The sequence below is a fragment of the Rhinopithecus bieti genome, unplaced genomic scaffold, assembly GCF_001698545.2.
Source record: "Rhinopithecus bieti isolate Rb0 unplaced genomic scaffold, ASM169854v2 scaffold_2827, whole genome shotgun sequence".
In the NCBI taxonomy this organism is placed as follows: Eukaryota; Metazoa; Chordata; class Mammalia; order Primates; family Cercopithecidae; genus Rhinopithecus; species Rhinopithecus bieti.
In genome coordinates, this window is record NW_016804135.1 from 1,013,408 (window position 1) to 1,037,602 (window position 24,195).

Sequence of the window (24,195 nt, forward strand, 5' to 3'; positions counted from 1 at the left end):
CACCTGCCTCAGCCTCCCAAAGTGCTAGGATTACAGGCATAAGCCATTCTGCCCACCCTAAATTATTTTAAAAGCACACAAAAGGTGCCTTTTAAAAATTCTTTTGTTCAAGTTGCTGCATTTTAATAGAGAACTGGAAACATTTATACTCTGTGTCTAAAGATTTCATTTGTTGTTGAGAAAAATGAGTGAATTCAATTTACAACAGGGACTTTAAAGAAAGATGCTATTTTGTAGTTAATGATCACCAAACTTGTAATAATTTTCAGAGAAATTTGAGTCAAAATTTGGAAGAGACAGATATGAGTTAAAGAGGGGATTGGAAATATTAGAGTCAAATTTAAAAGCAACTGAACTTGGAGATGGAATAGGGGAAAACAAAACTATATCTTTATAAGAGAACTTAAATGTTTATGGATTAGTAAAGTATATACTGGGATACAGTGAGATTAGGCATAGCAATTTCAGGAAAAATTAAAGAATCTTTATTGAGGAGAATATTAACAGTGTGTGATAGAAAACATCTAGGGTTCTTATCTTAGTCTGAATCAGAAGGAAGAAACATTTAAAAGCCTATCTAGAAGTCCTTCCAGAGCTGTTGCTCAGCAGTGAATTTGGAGAGTGCACCATCTCTTGTTTTTTTCTTGCTGACTTACCAGCAAAGAAATCGGAAATATTTTCTGTATAAACATATTATACTTGAAATCACTACAGTGCTTATGAATTTTTCTATAAACTTAACATACAAGTTGATTGCCCTAATTTAGCATGAAAAGGTTAGTTAACTGAATGAGAAAAATATGTTTGTTATCCATCATTTCCACAGATACTGTTCATATTAGCTATTGATACACTATATGAAATCTACACTGAAAAATATTTTAATCTGGAAAGCTACTGTGATTTTAAAGTGCATGCTCAGTTTTGATATTATCAATCATAGTGGAATTATATGTTCCAGTTGAAACCATCAATATTATTTTTATGTGAATGATATGCTTCATTTCGAAAAACAGCTTTATAAAAGATTAAAAGGTTATATTATAATTAGATCTACATTTAAGTCTGCCAATCATTCTGCTTGTCTACATGGAAAAGTTGCCTGTGCCAATTCATAGGTGCGTAACAATTTTAAGACATTCTACAGGAAGTAGAGGGTACAGAAACATCTTCCCAGACTGGGACCAGTACAATATGGAAGGGCAGGATGGTTTTGTCTATTCTAATATAGCCTCATGAGTGATAATGTATATTTTATGTGTACAAAGTAGCAGTCAATTCATTTGAAAAATGTTAGTTTTTTTCTGAATTCCTTTGTTTGTGGTACTTTTTAAGTTGACTTCATAGTAGAGTTACTTTTCAAGATATTCTGTATCTCTTGTTATAGAATATGCCACTTGAAGACCAGATCCATGACCACAGAAAGTAGCTTGACACAATGGAAAAAATAATACAGACTCTAGAGCTAGATTCCTTGGTTTATATCGTGACTCCAACACTTGTTTACTGTGTGACTTTGGGAAAATTGCTTAACCTTTCTATGTCTATGATTATTCATCAATAAATAGGAATGGTAACAATAGTAATTTATCACTTGAGTTGTTATAAAGGAGTTAGTGCTACAACAGTGTCTGAAATAGTGGAATTTTTCTTTTTTCAGGCAAACATCAGTTCCGTCCCTCAGTTCTGTTCTTAGAGCCATTCCATTCATTAGATCTGGCCCATCCAGATTATCCAGGATAATCTCCTTCACATAAAGTGAACCGATTAGAGATGTTAATCGTATTTATGAAATAAGTTTACAGCAACACCTAGATTAGAATTTGATTGAATAACTGGGCACTGTAAATTAGCCAAGTTGACACATAAAACTGATCTCATACAAGTATTAATGATGGACAAGGTTAAAAAGGCAAATTGGGAACAGCTTGAACGGCAGAGGCAACAGTTTAGGTTGTTAGCAAATCCAACAGGATTTTAGGAAGATAAATCGGTAGTGATAAAAAGGTCAGTTTGGATCGGGAGTGATAAAATGACATTAAACCTCTTAGGAAGTTATTTTAATGGTCCAAGTGTGTGGTAATAAGTTTACCATAGGGTAGTAGATAAAGTTGTAGTGGAAAATAAAGATGTGCTTAATATTCCAGAGGAAGAATTAAGGTAGCATAGGAATGGTATATAAGCAGAGAATAAGAAAGAATATCTATTTTCATCCTGGCTAAAAGGGAGAATCATCATACCATTAAAAGATTTCTGTTACTTCACTCACTTTTGGCATCCACTGGTTACAAATTAATCTGATAAATTTAACAGAACTATTTAAGAATTATTATTCTCCCTGGAGAAATATGTAATAACATTTATGTTTAAGTGTCTTCAGTTTTAAAGGAGTAGTGTTCTGTTTTATTTTATAATTCTTTTTTAGAACACATTTTATTTCTACATTCTTTCAATTTATGGAACATTGATTTCAAAATTTCACATTTAATATTCATGGTGTAATGATTTCAGATCATATGTCGATATAAAATAATAGATGGTTTAAAATAAGCATTGTTCTATGTAGGGTTCATTAGTTTAGAGTTTTCTTTAATGTGAAGTAACAGCATTAATATTCATTGGTAATCTTTTGTATTATCCTGTGTACTCTGGAGTGATGTTTCCAAGTTAAAGGTTATTACCTATGAAAAAATGTGGTCATGAAATCAATGTAGTGGGTCATAGGGACATATATTTAGAGATGGGTAGCAAGTGCAAAAAGTTGACTGCAGCTGAAGCTGAATAGGAGCTGAAGGAGAAGAGTACTGAGAATCTGGATGTATTTTTAAAGTAAAGTTGACAGAATCAATAGATTAGGTATTAGATTCTTACTGATATTATAATTAGAACATTAAGGCAGAAATTTAAAAAAATTCTGTTCCCTTCAATTTTTTATGAGAATGCTAAACTCTCTTTTCTATAAAGATAAAATGCTGGCAGACTTGTATTTTAATCAACTTATTATTGTTAGAGTGAGACAGTCATTTCCTAGATGAAAAATTGTGACAAATGTTTCATTAAAACTTTTTTATTAACGGTTTTATTCTAAAATGTATAATTATCCCCCCAAAAGTTTACTGTATTTATCCTTTTATGAAAATCTGTCTTTAAGATATACAAAAATGCAAGGATGTATAAGAATGAAGTTATAAAGAGATTACTACCTTACTTTGCACGAGGCAGCAGTAAAGAGAGTCAACATTCCTTGATTACCTGTTTACTGTGTTCCGAGCTCTAAAAGTGAGCAAATCTAAAACAAATAGTAACATGGACCTTCACCTTAAAAACTTATGACGTCCCTGTGGAGAGGAAACAGTCACATGAGACACAGAAAGAATTTAGAAAGAAAATTACATAATGATAACCAACACCTATGTCATTATCTTCTAAACTATGGAACATCTTAAAATCAAATATAGAAATATCATATAACACATTCCTTGCAAACCCTTTCAAAACCATGTCAGGGAGTTTTACAAGTGAGAGAACTACATAGATAATCACCAACAAAATAAAATTCAGATGTCAAGGAGAGTTTTATAAAGAAAGATTACCTTACATTTCAGAGTTTTCTAGAGTATCAGAGTTTTTCATATGACATGTGCACTGTTTGCCACTTGGTATGTTAATCAGAGAGAAGGCTTGCTGACCCAGTGAGTTGTGTAGTTTCTAGTGAGGCTTTCTTATCTTTACAACCTAACTTTGCCAACATATATAAACTATGAGCCTGTATTTGGGTTCAAAATACAAACAAAATGACAAAGAACAAAAACACTGCCTTCATTCCCCCCCACACAAAATATGTAATATCAGATGTGACACTAAGATATTGGAACTTGAGGATTCTAACCCTTAGTTGGTTGAAAACCACATGTTGGGCAATTACATTTGAAACTTTTAACTAAACCTGCCCAATAGTAATCATAGAAAAATCAGAACCCACCTATCTGACATGCTCAGATGCACCCCTCAAGAGTAAGCTCTATACCAACAACTCCACTGATTCTATCAGAATTTTATAGCCACACAGTTGCTGTATCCTATTACAGTAATTAGAGCAGCCACTTCTGGGTCAAACTATTTGGGTTCAAACTTCTACTTTCTCAACTGTTATCAGAATTATGTAACTTTTCTGTCCTTGAATTGTTTTACTTGTAAATGAGATTAATAACTACAAATATCAAACTGGTTTGTTAGGATATTTAAATGAGTTAATATATATTTTTTAAAACTTAGATCAGTGTTTGGCATGACAAAACTTTATCATTATTAATATCATTATAGAAAGTGTTCTGTCAACTCTGGAGTTGACACTAGTCATTACTATCTCTTGAGAATAATGTAGTGTTGAAAAATAGAACAAACTACTTAGAATGTGTATTAGGTATTTTATTTTGTCTGTTTGCATCAACTGAAGTACGTGCAGTGACCGCTTTGAAAGGTTCTATGGGAAAGGAATACTTTTTCCTGAAGCGCAACAGGAGACTCAATATTGCCACCTTGGTGGAATTATGTACAAGAGAATGCTTTGATCATTAAAGAATAATACCATTGTGATTATACTTTCCTGTTACCTTGAGGTAATAGGAGACACTCTGAGGTAACTTTATTCTGAAGCAAAATATTAATGCAAAGATTGTCCTGGTCTTAAAAATCAAATATAGAAATATAAGGCAGTCCTTGTAAACCTTTTGAAACCGTTGGGGAGTTTTACAAGTAATCAGTTAATGAAGAGAAAAAGTTACAACATTATGTGGCTTAATGAGTCATAGTAAAGAAGGATCTTTAAATTGTTTTTTGAGAGTATATGATAAATTACCCTTCAATGAGATATTAAGATTGGTATATGACCTAATTGGAAAAAATTCAGGTTTTAGAAATAAATGACCTCTATTAGTGTGTCAAAAAAAGGAAATGAAGAAAGAAAAATCTTCAGATTCAACTCTGTGGAATCACTGAAAGTTGAGCAAAAGGTACAACTCTGTAATCGATGAGATGCCTTGTTGAAACATCCCAAATGGTTTTGAATTGCAATTTCATGAGATTCTTTAGAGCAGCTTTATAAAAGCAACAAACATAAGCACTTGACAGTTTTGCTGGTTGTAGATACCAGGGGAAATATAAGAAACATAAAGAGCTCAATTGCATTTCCAGATAATCTATATCATTTATCCAAAAACGAGTCTTTAATCTTGAAACATAGGAACTGCTTTAAAATTTGGTGTTACATGACCTTTAAAAAACATTTATTAGATTTTAGAACTGGTCTTTAATAATGCTAATATATATCATTTGTATTCATTTCAAACATTTTAAAATTAAAGAATGAGCATATGAATTGAAGCCTAACCATCATTTTTCCAATTAAAGAGATAATATATACTATAATATGTATTGATAATTTGGGATCTGTTACCACTTAGAATTTTTGCTTTATGTGTCAAAGTAATACTGACAAATGTTTAAAAGGAAATTAGAAATCTGTAAAATGTTACCTTTCCCTTGTCCTCTCTATAGTGGGAAACTGTATGGTGTTTTTTATGCCAAAAAATATGAAGGCAAATAAAAGCATAGTAACAACTGGAAGCTTGTTCAATTGTGACTTGTATTAATAGCTAGTATGTGCTTATAAAATACAAGAATAAATGGAAAAAGGGCAATGGCAATAAACACTTAGCATTGCATAGCTTCCGAATTCTTGAGATAAACTTTCAGTTAATTCTGAAGGTTATCATTACAAACTGTTATTCTACATCTGAGAGTACTCTAACAAAGTATTATATAGCTGCTAGAAATTATTGAATAGGAGCTAAAAACTTTATTAGTCCTCATTACATTTCAGTATTTACTATAGTATCATTTTATTATTTTAAAAAATGCAATATATGTGTTATGGATTCAAAGACAGTTTTGAAAAGGACTTTAGTATTCATTATTCAAACTCAGTTATTTTCTTGATAAAGTCATTTAAGACCCAGTGAAGTTGTGATTTGTTTAAGCTTACACAGGAAGATAGTAGCCAAATTAGGTGTGGAATCAAGTATCTGATCCTGTTCAACATCCATTTGTCTATTTATTGCGATATACTGCTACTAATTTTGGAGAGTACTTAACCAGCAGATGAAAAAGCTAAAGACAAAGTAAAATGTGTGTATGTGTCTGCCACTTGTATATGTTGTATGTGAAATTGCTTCATGTGTGGAGCCCTGCCCCTGTCTGTTAAATGATTCTCTGGACATCATTTTAAACCAGGCATGGTTTGGCAGAGATGCAAGTGGGCTAAGTAGACTAAATAAAGTCTATGTATTAGCCTCCCTAACACAGAGGCCATGTGTCTAAGCTTCCATGAAGTATTGTATCTTTCTTTATTCTGCTTTGCTTAATGATATTTTTATTAACATAATTCCTGGATAAAAATGCTTTGGTGTTATCTATGTCCTTAAATGGTTCTTCACCTTCAGAGCATCTAGTTATACATAGGACATTTTCTGAAAGTTGAATATATTTATCATTTATTTCATATTTCTGCATAGATGTGTTTGGCCCTAGATGAAATAATTTTTGTTTTTTATTTTATTTTTTAGACGGGGTCTCACTTTGTCACCCAGGCTGGAATGCAGTAGCACAATTTTGGTTCACTGCAACCTCTGCCTCCTGGGCTCAGATGATCCTCCCACTTCAGCCTCCTGAGTAGCTGGGACTACAGGCCTGCACCACCACACCTGGCTAATTTTTCTGTAGAGATGGGGTTTCGCCATGTTGCTTATGCTGGTCTTGAACTCCTGAGCTCAAGCAATCCACCCAACTTGACCTCCCAAAGTGCTGAAATTACAGGCATGTGCCACCATGCCCAGCTGAAATAATTTTAAAAAGCTTGTTCATAGCTAGAGAATGTAAAGAAGGAAAGGATTGATTTAGTCTCAAAAGGGTCAAGCAATAGCATTCTGAAGACTAGACTGTGAGACTTAAGGATCTGAGCAGAAAGGAAAAGTAAAGATATAGTTTTGGAGGAAAAAACATCTTTCCAAAAAATAAAAAACATTTAATGGTTTTATCAATACCATTTCAGTAATGGTGTTTTGATGAGCCACTAAAAGCAGCATATAAGTGACTAAAATCAGCATAAAAGAAAATTAGCAAACAGGTGAGCATTTTTTTTTATTATTATTCTTATTGTTGTTATTTTTTTAACAGAAAACGCAGGAGAAATGAGAATGAAGAGGAAAGGATTGTTAAGAGAAGTAAAATGTGGCAGGAAACACCAAGGTTTTGGAAATAATTTAGATGTGAACATTGATGTTATCAATGTTATCAATGGATAATATGGTTGCATTTCATATATTGAGTAGGAAAATGGTAGGTGAAAGCAATTTGCCTCCAGATTCACTCTTTGTCATTTTATTCAAAAAGTGTACGATAACACAGGTGGCCAGCACACTCTCGAGACACAAAATCTCTTCAGAAGACAAATTAAGATTTCTACTTACAATGTTCTTTCATTTTAAGAGACATTTTAGAGGAAATAATCTCTCATCCCTTAGGCAACATATACATAAATTCACATATTTTACATCAAAATAAAGTCATGTTTGTCTTTCTTATAGTATTTTGAACTACGAGAAACTTCATTTCCAGAGCTGTTATGCATATTTTTACATTTAAGAATAGTCTCCTGTTGTGTGCTTATTTCTTCAGTTTCCAGAAAAGTATGTATCATCTATTTTTTTCCTTTTTAGAACTAAGTGGTTTATTTTCTAAACCTTTAAATCATTTTCATAAATATAAACATAGACTCCAGATAGTAAATCAGATAGTATTAAAACACCTCCTCTTTCAATATCTTGCACAGATGTGATAGCAAAGTAGTACAAAGAGGTTGCTGGGATATGGTGTAATTCATATAAGCAAAATCTGAGGAAAAATATATCTCCAAGTATGGAAAACACAGGATAACACAATGAAAAGTCAACTGTTTACATTATTAGGTCTTCAAAGTGTTACGTATTTCAGAATAATAACTTTTATTTTGGAAACACGTTATGTGCTAATTATTAAAATTTAAGCAGTACAGTTAAGCACAGAATTACAGAAATGAACACATTGCTCAAACTCTATCAGGCAGGAATAACCCAGCATTGACTTTTGGTTAACAGTATTCCAGGCATTTCTTTGCATAAATACAAGTGCGAGAATGGATATACAGATTTAAAAAATAACATTTAACATATAAACAAGACTCCACCAATAATTTTCTAAGCATTTCACATCTGTCGTCTCATTTAATCCTTAGACAAGCCAAGTGAAATTGGACTACTTATACGTCCCATTTAACAGCTAAATGATAACATGAAACTATAAGTAAGGAAAGTGATGCTGGGGATGAATGGATAGACTCCTAGGAAGAATTAACTTTTAAAAAAACGAATTTATAGCCCGGTGCGGTGGTTCACGCCTGTAATCCCAGCACTTTGGGAGGCCGAGGTGGGCGGATCACGAGGTCAGGAGATCAAGACCATCCTGGCTAACACTGTGAAACCCTGTCTCTACTAAAAATACAAAAAATTAGCCAGGCGTGGTGGCAGATGCCTATAGTCCCAGCTACTCCGGAGGCTGAGGCAGAAGAATGATGTGGACCCGGGAGGTGGAGCTTGCAGCCAAGATTGCGCCACTGCACCCAGCTTAGGCAACAAGGCAAGACTCGCTCTCAAGAAAGAAAGAAAGAAAGAAAGAAAGAAAGAAAGAAAGAAAGAAAGAAAGAAATTATAACATGGATACTATTTTAAAATAACATTGAACTTTACTTGAATTTAACAGAAGAAAAAAAGTGAAGTGAATCGAAGGAGTTCCTAAATTTTTTATATATCTATCTCTTTGCCAAAAGAGATATTAGTTCCTAAAAGGTTGTTCTAAGGTTCAAGAAGATGATGATGAAAGTCACTAAGTGTTTGGCATTATTGTGTTTTTCCTTAGTAGCACATTTCAATTTTTGACAGTAATGCGTATCATACATGAATGATAAAGTGAATAGCTGACTTACATTTCTGCCTGGTAACATACTCCGCCCCAGTTTTTGTTTCTTATTTTAGTTTTACTTGCCAGGATTTGCAGCGTTTACATTTTGTTCCGAAATTATAATTTCCATAGCAGTTTAATCTAAATTAAATATTGAAATGCATTCAGATCACCAAACACTTTATTTCCTATTTCTTCTCTATTTACGAGACCTATATTTATAAATTTCAGTTTTTGTCCTCAAGATTTTTTTCTAAAAATAACCCAATGACTTGAAAGTTTTGTGGGGTATTTCAAACTTGAGAATATCTATCATCTTTATGTTTGGATCTTTCTTTGCCTCAGAACATTAGTCACTGTTGCACATTCTTCCTTTATTCTCCTGTAGAAAAAAATCTGAATCCATCCCAATTTCCCTCCTTGAAGGTGTCTTACTTTTTCTTGGATGCCTGAGACTTCATTTTTTATCCTTACATTTTAGTTATATAATTGATATGTCTTAATGTTGATAGTCCTGTTCCACTATTCCTATTTGTTCTATCGTTAGAACATTTTCTTCTTTCTTCTCCTCCCCTTGAGAAGTCTCTTTTATACCCATGACTTAAATCACCATCCATCTCTTGATGACTCTCCTGCCTAAATATCATCCCTAAACTCCAGACCCAAACATTTGTCTACCAGACACATAATTTTTAAAAGACCTTAATATAACATAAGGATAAATCCCAAATCAGGCTTGTGACAGTCTTCAATAACCTTATCCTTCTCTATCTGAGCCAGAAACACCACTAAGGACTGTTGGTTTCAACTGACAGATCTAACTCAATCTGGCTTCAGCAAGAAAGGGAATGCGTTGGTTTACATAAAAGAACACCTCACAGGGAGGACTGTCTCTAGGCCAACTTGATTCAGGGCTCATTTGATAATCTCTACCCTTCAGTTTTCATTGGGTTGCCTCAGTTCTCAGACTCTTCCTACTGTCCCCTGGCAGAGTCAGATTTACATGACAGCTCTCAGATCCACTTCTCTAATAACTCAAACTCACCTTTCTGAATAGAATCTTGCTGACCCTTGTGGGTTTGATATGGATCATGTGCCCTTCCTAGCCAATCTCTGGATAATGTGTTCATGCCAGCCAGTGAATGACGAACTCATTAACTTAACCCATGTGACATAATGCATTCCCAGACAACATGGACTGCTTGTGGAGAAAGGGTAGGTCCCTAAAGGAAAGCCAAGCCAGTTACTCAAAGAAAGGAAAAAGGATGTTATAGATACAAATACCATTAAAAAAAAGCACTCTGCCTCATGTATCAGCTGTGACCAGTGTTCCCCTCCCTTACCCTCTACATCTAATTAAACTTTGAGACTTTGTGTTTGTTTGAAAACCTCTTGAATATGTGTATTTCTCCACATAGCTACTACTGTCCACCTGGTGTAGGTCAGTGCTTCTCCTAATGTCTATGATGAAACAGCAGATTTTTTCCCTAATCTATCACACTCATATTTTCAAAATCTTGTAGTAATATACTCAAAATGATACCTCCTTTGTCAAAATGCTATAAAAATTGGTAAATGCTGACTCTCAATGTCTGTATTTATCCGGCTTGCAACACTTGGTGTCAACTGCTATAGGCCACCATCATCTATCTCACACACAGACCTTTACAGAAGTCTCCACACATCAGGTGGACCTCCTCTTCCTCCCAGTTCTAATACGGCTCCAAAATAGGAGTGAGCATTTTTAAATGAAAATCTAGTCATTTTATCTTCCAATCTGAATATCTTTAAGTAGCATCACATTTTTCTCATAAGCTATTCCTCTGTCCTTAACATAACTTTTCGTTTGTCCTCTAAAGCCTCATCTCTCTTATATGTTCTTTTTTTTCTATGTGCTCCTTTGTTTTTTCTCATAATCTCTTTCCACTCTTGCTCTCCTCAGGGCTTCTGTCTTTACCTTGAACATGCACGGACTCCACTATATTTCCTGGCTAAATGTCAATGCTCTGCTTAGCTTGTTCCTTCTGGAAGACTTACCTGATACCATTTTCCTCTCAACTAAATCTCCGACTCAAGGGTTTTTGTGGTATCCTGTGCTTAACCACCCTGTCCTAGTTCTTCTAATCCTATTTTGTAAATTGCTTATTTAGTTGTCAGTATGTATGCTTTCAATAGATCAAAGCATCTTGGGAGGTAAGGCCAGATCTTGTTCATCATTATATCTCTGCCCCTAACACTATTACTAATACCTTACTTTCACTAGTTACTGTGGAAATTTGGTCAATTAATGGGTGCATCTGAGAAAATGTAAAGAGGGAACTCAAGCCAAACCAGACTGTTCATGCAACACAATTCTATACCCAGTGCCTAGACGATAACTACATATATGCCCTCTTCTGGGGCTTCCCAGGCCCCAACTCCATCATCCTACTTTACCAGTTCCACTCTAACGTAAGTCTTAGCAAACACCTCTAATGCCTTGAAGCCAGAAAGTGAAGTCCTCCACTGTATTGTCAAGGCCACCAGGAGAAGTGAGTAGAAGATTAGTCCCATGTTCTTCAAAATATAACAACAAACTCACTTATCTAAAGAAATAATAGTGATTAAGGGGTATTATTCTATTACTGCAACAGAACCAACAGTTTAGAACTGGGAAGGCTGTGTCCTGTAAGCAAAAAAGCATGGGCTTTGAAGCCTCATTGAAATGAATTAAAAGTGGACACTACAACTTAATTGCAAGCCTAGTATTTAACTCAGTTTTCACACATCTAAAATGCAAATAATATCTTCTTTATAGAGCTTTTGAGACATTTAATTAAAAAAAAATCTGTACAGTGCCTAGCACATGGTTGGTGCTCATTAAATGTTAATTTTTTCTCTTTTATCTCTTTCAAGTATACCAACATTTAACAAAGATTTGATATACCATTATTACACGGAAGAAAAGCTTCCATGATTTCAAACAAATGTCTTACAGATGGGATTTTTTAGAATATAGCACATTCATTAGGAGGTTAGTCCCTGATTCCTTGCATATTTTAATAACACGACCATTTCAAAATTCAACATTATGAAATTGTAGAACCAAATTGAACAGATTTGCACAATCCCCCTCTCTTCATGCCCTGTCTCCCAAGCAGATTTTATCTGTGACAGAATTAATCACTAATGATGATAGGCATGGCAGCAATGGCTAATTACTTCCTAGGAGATTTAAATTCAGAGAAGCATGAGTCACCTCACCCCAGACTGTGCAGGTTCAGATAAGAAACAGTATCTTGAGCATCAAAGTAAGCAATGAAGGGGCTTGACCAGCTTTTAGTTGATCCTTAGCTGTAATCCTAAATAATTAAAACTAGCTTTTAGCTCCCCAGAGTTTGCATTTATTTCCAAGAAATGCCACACCACTTTCTTGGTTACATGTCTGTTTTTATTGCTCATTAGAATGGTATTGCTCTAGACTTGCTCACACAAACATTTGGCTAGGAGATGATGGAATAAAAACAAAGCAGCAAGTTTTACCAGGAAAGAAGCTATTTTTATTTGCAGATACTCAAACTAAAAAATATTCTTCAGAAACTTCTGGGGAAAATATGAGCAAGATTAAATATGCTCAAGTATTGCCAGAAGAAACATGTCAATAAAAATAATTATTTTCAGGGTGTAGAATGAGAAAAAAACCTTTAAAATTTAAGCAATGAACTTAGAATTTTACAGATGGTTTTATATGCTTGTGTGAGTGTGGACATAGCAGGTTAAGGGAGTAAAACAGACATTATAATTGATAGGGTTTGGATTTGTGTCCCTACCCCAATCTCATTTCGAATTGTAATCCCCAATTTTGGAAGTGGAGCCTGGTGGGAGGTTATTAGATCATGGGGGGTAGTTTCTCATAGTTTAACACCATCCCCCTTGGTGTCCTGGCGAGAGTGAGTTATGGCAAGATCTGGTTGTTTAAAAGTGTGTAGCACCTCGCACTCCTTTATCTTTCCCCTACTCTGGCCATGTAAGATATTCCTGCTTCCCTTTCACCTTTCACCATACTGGAAAGTTTCCTGAGGTCTCTCCAGCCATGCTCCCTGTACAGCCTGCAGAACTGTGAGCCAATTAAACCTCTTTAATTTATCAATTGCCCATTCTCAGGTATTTCTTTATAGCAATGTGAGAACAGACTAACAGATATCAATGAGTTATCTGCCAGTTTTTGAAAAAGTAATTAAGATGAAGAAAAAACATATAGCAGAATTGTGATACAGAATGCAGTCCTGGTAGCATTGTGTCAGCATTACTTGAACATCTTTAGCTTGAACTTTTGTAATAAATTAACAAATGAATATTATCATTTATTTAGTAAATTTCATAAGCAATGTTCTTCTGTATGTTCTCCAGTATACTAAAAATAGCAAAGAATGCAAACATGCATAACATTAAATGGTCCAAACAACAGGACATTAATTGACTAAGTGGGTGCAGTGTGTTTCTATGACCACCAATATAAAATGGAAATATTTTTAGATAAAGGTAATGGACTATTACAACTTAAAATGACTTTGTTGTCTGTTTCACCATGAAATACCTTATAATAAGATGATGTGTATATCTGTAGTGAGTATGTTTACTTTTTTTAAGGGTATAAATTAACAATCTTTTAAACAACTTCTAAGAAGCAAGTTTGCAATTTCAGAATAACCGATCAACAAAAGAGATGAATATTTTACTATTTTTCTTCAGCATATGCTAGGTATAGACTCCAGATATAGAAAATGTGTGTTCCACGGTCTCATGGAAGAAACCCACTACAGAGATTACACAAAGCTGATGGTTGAAAGAACAGACAGACCCTTTGGATCTAATGCAAGGCTTTTAAAAAGGCAAAGAAAATGTTATAGTAAAAGAAAGAATCCACAAAAACATGAGGGATCTGAGATGCTTCGAGGCACAGCTCTCTAGGGTCCTTTGTTAGTCACGTAAAAGTCACCTCTAGATTATGAACCAACAGCGTATGTGGGAGGAATTGTGGTTTCCGAAGACTTTGTTCTTACCCTAGCTAAGGATTAGTGCTAGATTTCCATACATTCCAGAGATATCCATGTAGCTGGCTTACTATCTCACACATATTGGCACCTTGACTTATACTAAGGAGCATCCATGGGAAGAATGAAGAAAGACTTCCTAATAGATGCAAAGAGCCAGTAGAAATTACCTTAGTGTGTCAGGTGAGGTGGCCATTATAATCAGAGGTAGCAGCATACTCAGCATCCCAAAGACATACCAGAACTTGGCACATTTTAGAAAGTTTACGGGTTCACTGTAGCTGGAGTGTATGTAAGTAAAATAGACAAAGAGTTAACAGAATACTACTTCAGTTGCATTTCTGGGTGACAGACTTGAACTTGAGATAGGGGATAATGAGGTACTGGGTCAGAGATACCTCTTAGTTCTAGATGTTGAATTTTAGATTCTATAGAACATCTAGGTTGGAAATACCAAGAAATAATTAAAAAGCTCAAAATATAGAGCATAGTCTTTTGTGATCACTCAATAAACACTAAACAATTAAAAGATGAATTTTAAGAGCTTTAATGATTCCTGTCAGAATTAGTTATAAACAGGAAAATGAACCAAAAAAGTGTTTTAAAATCTGTTTCATGCTGTGCACTTATGTTAGAACAAATTATTGTTTTCAAGTTTCACTATCCTCAAAGATAAAGACGTTCTCTCAATTAAGAAAGGCATCTAGTGTTCTATAGCACTGTAGGATGACTATAAATAACAATAATATATTATGTAGTTTCAAATAGCTAGAAGGAGGATATTGAATGTTCCCAACACAAAGAAATGAAAAGTGTTTGACATGATGGATTTGGGAATTACCCTGATCTGATCACTATATTCAAAGCATCACTATGTACTCCATGAATATGTACAATTATTATTTGTAAATTAAAATAATATTTTTCTAAAGAAATAAAGTTACACAAGATCAGGTGAAATCTGGCTTTATGTGAAGAAGGAGTTTGCAGTGGGAATTTCATTATGACTTCTTTATACCATGTGGAGTCAAATTAGACATTCTCTTTCTTTTGTTCCAGTTTCTCTTTTATCCAAGGATTTTAATCAGTCTGAATTTAGAATTTATTGAAATTAAATTCATAAATGTATGTGCTGTGTGTATACATATTATATATATACACACATATACAAATGCACTTATATATGTATATATATACAAGAACCCTGTACTATATCTTACAGACTGGGGAATAAACGGTAACAACTTTTAAATCTAGCTGTCTTCATGTTGACAAAGCATCTTTCACATAAGCAATTCTTTTGAAACCTGAGAAAACAGAAACCTGGATTTTTTTTTTTTTTTTTGAATACTAAGCAAGTTCCCTTCAAATACTTAATAGCAAGGATCATCATTATTATATTGTGAATGTACCTCATCCTGCCTCATGGTAAAATGTCTAAAAGTCATCACAAACATCAAAAACTCATCTTGTGTAAACTACAGAAATTACATATGTCATTTAGAGTAGTGGCCCCTATACCTTTGCAAAGTGTCATGTCTCTGCCAAATATTACTACCTTACATTTCTTTATGCTTTTATATTCCAGTGAAGTATTCAGAACTTATTACATTTTATAATAGGAATACAACTTCCAAGTGCATAAATTACTTGTATAAGGTCACACCATGTAAAAAGTAAAACCTGATCTTCCATGCAGGTAATGTTCTTTTCAAATCTTAAATTATTTGAAATGTAATGTTTTCCTTTTTTAATCTGTCTTTTCTAGTTTCAGAAATATAAGAGTAGAGGAATATATAGTCTACCTATTTACATATGTTAAAACATATAAAGATAGAGGTATTATTTTTATTATTATGATACAACTTTTATTTTGAATTTTACATTAAATCAACCTTCTGCATTGAAGTATATATAAAAGAGAAAGCTATTTTTGGGAATGATTGGCTTTTAATCCACAGAATGCTGCTACCTGATACCCTATTGCCCGTGCTTTTTAAAAAATATATTTAGTTCCTTTCTGCACTATCCTAATACAGATCATCATTTTGGCAACTACGGCATATGTATCCTTGGCCAGGTTAAGAGCTACTTCAATACTTTGTGTCATATGTCACAGAGCAGCATTCTCATTGAATATGCAGAATTAATCTTATTTGGATTTATTTAGGATGAATCAGTGTGTCTTGTACTAGTGTGCTTGTTAAAAATACAGATTTTCTGTCCATTCATTTTGATTTGGTCTAGAATGAGCCTGAAAACCGGAATTTTGACACAATGTATGTGAGAAACACTGGGAAATATAAGATTACTTTCTTTCTATTGGAGGATGCAAATAGGAAAATAAAGTACACAGATAAAGCCTGTATTGATCAATAATGTCTACCTCGTCCCCTGCCAATCTTTATAGGAAGCTAATGATAAGCCACAAATTAAGTGGCTTTAGTTTCAATTTTCTCTGCTCCTGCACTCCAGCTGTGGCAGTGTTAATAAGCATCAAAATTGCCCAAAGGTGATAATTTAGGAGAGTAAAAAGAAACTTGCAGATGTTAATAATCTTTTGTACTGGTGTTACCTAGATAAATAAATCTTTTGAGAACAAGGGTCTTATAATAAAGTTGACTATGCTAAAATAAGTACCAGTTTTCCAATGAAATAGAAATGCCTCTCTTAAGCTGTTCTTGGACATGTTTGCATAGTACAGACATCACCATCAAGATTTTTTGAATCTCCATCTATGATTAACAAAACTTGGAGTCAAAATTATATGGTTTGTCCTAATAGTCCTCTGCCTTCCTCCACTGGCTCTTGATACTCCCTCAACGGGGCCCCTTTTTCAAATTCTCTTCCCTTTGTTCATATCTTCTAACCAGCCATATTCTATCAAATTGGTTAAAGGTTAGAGATTGATCATTGGTCTGTGCTGACTTACCAACTCTATTAGTACTTTAGCAGTAAGCACAATCCTGCTAGCACTGTTAGCTGCTTAAAACTTGTCCAGCTTGTGTTCTGTCTTTACGTTCATGACGATTCTATGAGATAGATACTGTAGTTATAATGACCCTATATATACTTAACTATGTTGGTTACTATTAAGGCCCCCATTTTATGGATAATAAAATTGAAGTTTATAAAAATTACAAACTTACATGCTTTGGCTCTGTGTCCTCACCCAAATCTCATGTGAAATTTTAATCCCCACATATCAAGGGCGGGACCTGGTGGGAGGTGATTGGATCATGGGGCAGTTTCCCCATGCTGTTCTCATGATAGTGAGTCTCATGGATCTGATGACTTAAAAGTGTCACACTTTCCTCTGTCTCGCTCGCTCTTCCTCCTGCCTCCATGTAAGACTTGCCTGGCCCCACTTTTTGCTTTCTACCATGATTTTAAGTATCCTGAGGCCTTCCCATCATGTGGAACTGTGAGTAGGTTAAACCTCTTTTCTTTATAAATTACTCAGTCTCAGATAGTTCTTCATAACAATGAAAAAAAAATGGACTAATACACATTATTTGCCAGAAGTTACAGTTTGTTATTAGCATAGTATTCAAGTACAGATGGCATGATTTTAAAGTATGAGCTTCTAATCACTATAGCATGCCACCAGATATGAGACCTCTAAGACCTTTGTTTTTATGTAAGTAGAAATGTCTCTTGTTAAAGATACTTCCGCGTCTTACAGTAGGTAGAAAAACTGTCAGGAAGAGTAAAAGGATTGATGACTCTTGGTCCTACTGAGATATAAGCCATATAGAACTACATGGCGTTGGTTCTGTTCTGATAGAAAAAGGATGCCTCTGTTTCTCACCCCTTGATATGTTCCTGCTGTTCTGATGAGTGGTTTCTAGCAATTTATTCCTGGAAGTTGCCAAAACAGAAAAGAGTAAGTGTCCTGTAGTCACTGCCTTCTTCCAAAACATATCAGCCAGGCAGGCTGTCTTCCCTCCTCTCCCAGTCTGACTTTCCCAACCTTGAACACTTTTTTGTGCTTTTACCTCTGTTGCACCAGGATTTTCAGAGCCATATTTTTAATTTTTTTAATGCCTTAACTTATAAACCATTTTTTTTCAAAAATATATTTGTTAATCATTTGTACTGACTTCATAAACATCACATAGTCATGCTCTATTAGAATTATAGTAAATAAGTAGCCCAGGCAATTGTGTAGGAAGGATAATAGTAGAATGGAATAGATGTTTATAAAACTGGGACACTTCTAGTAAGAAGAGGAACAGAAAGGGAGAGAGCTGCATCTGCTATCCATGGAAGGTGGTTCTCCCATAGGCAGTAAACTGTTATGATTTACTCTATGGCTGGTGAAGCAATTCTTAAGAAAAGATTATCTATACATTTTAGAACATTTATTGTCTAACTTATCAGGATTCATTCTTGAGCCTGGATTTAGTTTTAATAAAGATACTATTTCATGATTATTATCAATGCTATAAGAATATTCTAGAGTAAATTATTCATTTTCCCTCTAAAGTAATGTCTATTATTTATGTAGCAATACCCACTTCTGGATATTAATTATATTACTAAAGGTTAAAATTGTCTTCTTTCAATCTATAAACGTATGAATTGGTATTTCCTGAGACCTTCTGTTTATGTTTTTCTTAAATGAGATATATTTGAAAACAACTCCCACAATTTGTGGCACAGAGTAGGTGACTAATATATGTTAGAAATCTTATCCTTTATATTTTCTACACTATAAAATTGTGCAATAATTTAACTTAATCTCTGGGTGTTTCAAGTACTTAAGGAGTTTTCCTAGAAAGTGTCTTAGTCAGTTAGTGCTGCTCTAACAGAAACCTGAGATTGGGTAAATTATAAAGAACAAAAATTTATTTCTCACAACTCTGGAGGCTAGGAGGTAAAAGATCAAGGGACTGGCAGGCTTAATGTCTGGTAAGGAACCCGTCTCTGCTTCCAAGATGGCATCTTGAACTCTGTGTCGTCCAGGAGGGACTAGTGCTGTGTCCTCACATGGCCCTCAGACGGACAATAAAAGGCCTAGCGAGTTCCTCTAGACTTTGTATAGGGTTGTAAATCCATGACCTAATCATTTCCTAAAGGTCTCATGTTTCAATACTGTTGCTCTGGAGATTACACTTCAACATGAATCTTTGAGGGGGTACAATATTTAAACCAAGCTTGTTCAACCTGCAGCCTATGGGCCACATGTGGCCCAACATAAATTCTTAAACTTTCTTAAAGCAACATGAGGTTTTTTGGCTTTTTTTTTTTTTTTTTTTTTGCTCATCTGCTAACATTAGTGTTAGTGTATTAGTCCATTTTCACACTGCTATAAAGAACTACCTGAGACTGAGTAATTTATAAAGAAAGAGGTTTAATTGACTCACAGTTCTGTATGGATGGGGAGACCTCAGGAAACTTATAATCACAGCAGAAAACAAAGGGGAAGCAAGCACCTTCTTCACAAGGTGGCAGGAGAGAGAGGGAGGGTGGGGGAAACTGCCAAACACTTTTAAACATCAGATCTCCTGAGAACTCACTCACTATCATGAAAACAACATGGAGGAAACTGCCCCCGTGATTCAGTCACCTCCCACCAGATCCTTCCCTCAACACATGGAGATTACAATACGATGAGATTTGTGTCAGGACACAGAACAAAACCATGTCAGTTAGTGTATGTTATGTGTGGCCCAAGATAATTCTTCTTCCAATGTGGCCCAGGGAGGCCAAAAGATTGAACAACTCTGATTTAAACCATAGCAGTCTCCTTTTCTTGTAATCATAACTAGACATGGACATGACTTCCATGGACTTTGCATGTAATAACACACACCAAATCTTATAAACGATGGAGAGTACTATTACCTTGTTAATGCCATATGAATCCCTGAACTAGTAACGCTACCATCTTTTTTATCTTGATAATACCATATACTGAAAAACTTTAGTAACACCTGTACATTAAAATTAATTATTAGAATACCTACCTGTATCCTAACTCTTTGGATTTAATTTTAGGTTAAGATATACTTAGTAAAATAAAGCCTTGACAATTCTTTTGAAGTGCTGATCTTAATCTGCCCGATACTTTTTTTCCCTGATAATAACCATTCCTTAATTCAGTACTACAGAGTATCTCAAAGGTAATGTTAACAATGATGCTTTGGAGAACTAAGGAGCAGAAATAATTCAGCTGTCACTATTCTGTACAGTAGAAGGAAATGTCATGACTTCTAACTTCCAACATTAATAACATAGAACTAGGAAAGCTCTAAAAAGAATGTATTGTCTGAAAAATAAAACTGACAAGATGTCATGATTCACATATTTTCGATTTGGAAAACGTGACTGTAGAAATTCATTGGGACTTTTAAAAGCTTGGCAGTTTGCTGAAAATAGGAACTATACTAAGGAGAAACATTTTCACAGCAGGGCTTGAGTTGCCTATGTGGTGTATATACCCCTGCAATGCATTTCAAGTCTAATAATTATTTCATGGTTTTATAAAGTAAATGTTGTTGTAACAATTATAAAGTTATTTAGACAGGCAACTATGTAGAACAGAATGTAAAGGCAAAGGCAGTTATTTCTTTATCCCGTTTTGACAGAGAGTGATAGGTATTTCTCTAAAGTACTTAACAATAGCAGAGAAAATGATGGTTAACCGTAATTGTGAAGCTGTTTTTCATATTCATGGCTATTGTAAAAGTAATACAAATATCCAATGGGCTATTTGAAATTTAGTGAACTATCAAACACTTTTGTTAGTGAAATCACATATTAATCCAATTGCAAATCAAAGCTCCATCATATACATGAAACAGCTTTATTTTTATTCCAGCTAATCAGTAGTGAATCATAAGGTAACTGATTTGTTTGTTTGTTATTTTACTTTATGCTGCTGTTGAATAAAGTCATAGCCTACTTTCTGAGTGATCTCTAGCAAATTTATGAGATTATATGGCTTTTGACTGCAAACCTGTTTCTATTCTTCCATTTTGCTTTTTTTTGGCTTCATTTTGCTAATTTATTTTATCTTTCTGTATTTTATGAGTAGTTATAAGGTACCTTAAATAAATAAATTTTGGAAGTAGTGGAAAATTTTTTAATCAGTGAAATTATTTTTTAAAATATGTTTATTTGAAGAAGGAATCCCTGGGAATTCAAGATCAATTGTCAGCAAAACACCCTTTGTCTTAAACCTGTCTTCTGAACCTTACTGCTGCTTCTTGCTCTGAATAAAAACCAATTCTCTCATAAGGACACTAAATCGCCAGTAGCCTCTGAAGTGGTATGTGTTTTCTTTCCACAACTATCCTGTAGCACCTGGTATAGCAGGGAAATTAAGTGTTCTTCCTTTCTCCTCCCTAAAATGTTCTAGCTTTGAATTTCATATTATCAAACTATGCCACCCTTCCTCTCTGTATTGAAATCATCTACAATCCTGAGTCATTTCTTCATTGTTTTAATTTTGTAACTCTTGGTTCATAGTTTACCCCCAAATAACTCCATACTATGAAGCATATTATAATATTCAGTATAGAATGTACATATTATAATATACAACAGCATATTCTAATGTATAGTATTCTATATAAATATAGAATCACACTCTCTTCTGAGGTACTGATTTCCTTGTCAAAAAACATTCTCAATCTAATAGACACAGCATTCCAAGTCCTTGGTCCATTGGGTGAAGATGTGCCATTCTGGGCTAGTAATAGAATTATCAGTGCACAATCCTATTCATATGGAAAATCACAACCAAGAAGTTAAATGATTTGCTGTAAACTCTGTCTATTGAACTGGATAGATGTAAATTAAAGGTATTGAAATAATTTATATGATATATTTCTTGAATGCTGTGCCTTGACCTTCATAAACTGAATCATTTAACAAGGCAAGTTTCAGACTTTAACCAATTTATAGTCATTGAACAAATGTGCCTCAGACTTACCTCTTTTTTACCTTATAGTTGACCAACTGCATGACCTTATTAATGAGATCACCACACATCTACATAGTACAGTTATACTACTTAACAGATATATAATTATAGTACTGTATCAAAATTTACTTTATTAAATTTAGAAAAGAAGTTTCTAGAAGAATATATACAATATAATTAGCACCTAATAAAGTTTTAGTGTGATATTTCCTGCAAATTTTAATCTATAACATTTGATAAGTAGTGCCCTATTTATATACTTCTTTTGTCTTTTAATTTTAATTACAGTGTCATAAGCATACTTGCTAATGTAAGTATTCATTTTATGATCCCCATTAAATTTAAGATTTTCACTAATTAAATTCCAGGAGTTATAATGGGACATTAAAATTATTGGGAGAACTAGCAATGATAAATATATTTTTCCTGCTCATTTGCATTTATATGATTTCAAATCAGTAGATAAAAGCCAGAAACTAACTGATTATAGTTGTTTTCTATAATCTACCTGGATTATTTAGTATGGAACAATTTAATTTTAGGGATACTCTTTGGCTTTTATCTATAAAATGCTTTTAGTTCTCCCACTTGAATAAGTGAGATAAGTCTATTAAATACTAACTTACTAAATCCTTAGTACTGTGCCAAACTCCATTGTCTCATTAACTCAAGAAATCCTCAGAAATATCACCACTGTTATTTTAAAGAGTAACAGGCTTGGAATACAAAGGAGATATAACAAAATAATTAGAAACAGCAGAGCCCAGATTCAAATCTTAATCTCTGTAATTCCACAGATTCCCCTTAAATTCTACATCACTATATAAAATTTGACCTTGTTATTCAGTAAATAGTCAGTTCTTGAGGACAATAACAATTTACAAAAGTAAACGCCTTAACATCAGCGTTTACATGGGGATTTGTGTTTTACCCATGGCTTATATGATAAATTGGCAAATTTGCTATACTAATAACAAATTGAACATTCAATCAATGTGGGGAAGAACCAACCACAGCCTGAACTTCTCCCAGGAAGTGTGTTTACAGCAGCAAGCCAAAAGGACTTTCTGTGGAGAGGCTAAGACAGTTGAGAGAAGAGAAGGTTACTTTTTCTCTCCCTGCATTTGCCCTAGGCTTTTGCCAGACCATCCACCCACTTTGCATTCTTTCCTGCAGGGTGCTGGCAGGATTTCTATAGGCATAGATTGACAATGGAGTTCTAGTAACTGAGGCCCCTCCAGCTCCAATGGGATGTCATCAAGGACTTTAAAAAGGCCTTTCCCCAAACTACCTGCTTTACAAAATGCTATCTATCTTCAGATAGAGTTAATCATGATTAAGTGGCAGTAACTCTGAGAGTCTCTAGGAAAATCCCATTCTAGAATTTATTGGGCTTTATAGAGTGATGCTTCCTGGGTTTGTGCAGATGTTTCCACTTGAATATTCACCAAACGAGTGTGTTTCTGGAGCAAAAAGAATACCATTTGTTTTCTATTTTTCTTTTGCATGTGGCAAGCAGTATCCATAATTTCTATGGACAAATATAATTTTGAAATTTGTAGTAGGTTAGCCTTGAAATGAGTTGCAATAAGTGGCATGACTCTAATGCTATTATAATGCTGTGTTCTTGCCCATACTTCACTTATTTGTGTATTTTAATAGCATGTATCACTTTGAATGAAAACAATCAAATTAATCTCAGAATTGAGTCAGTATATGTATTTTATATTTTGCATTATTATCAAGGAACTGAAATGGCATGTCACAAAATGCTTCAACTGAAATTACATTAAGAGTAAGTGGTTTACTGTAATCTTCAGATATATTAATAAATGAAAGTACATAGTTCATTAATTACCATTCCTATGTAACAATTAAATGCACAGTTCATATTTCAATTAATAAATGGAAGTACACAGAGTCAAGGCTCATTTCAAATACTAGTTCTGTAGTCTGAAAATACCAAGCTTAAATATTTGATATATTAATCAAATATATCATGAAAAGTAGAGAGTATGGTTCTTTTTGAGAAAAGTGATATGTTGCAATATAGTTCTGTATATGTAAAGGAAAGTTTTTTATATAATTTGGGATTATAGTTACTAATCAGGCTATTAAATTTTTATAACAGTTCCAATACAATCATAAAGGTCTATGATAATAGCAGGATTAGAAATT

The 24,195-nt window shown here is 34.0% G+C and overlaps 1 protein-coding gene across 9 annotated transcripts in view; it reads left to right on the forward strand.

The window, feature by feature from the left end:
* GULP1 (GULP PTB domain containing engulfment adaptor 1) overlaps positions 1 to 24,195 on the forward strand; it is a 330,664-nt gene that overhangs the window by 206,020 nt on the left and 100,449 nt on the right. The gene's annotated exons all lie outside the window — the stretch shown is intronic.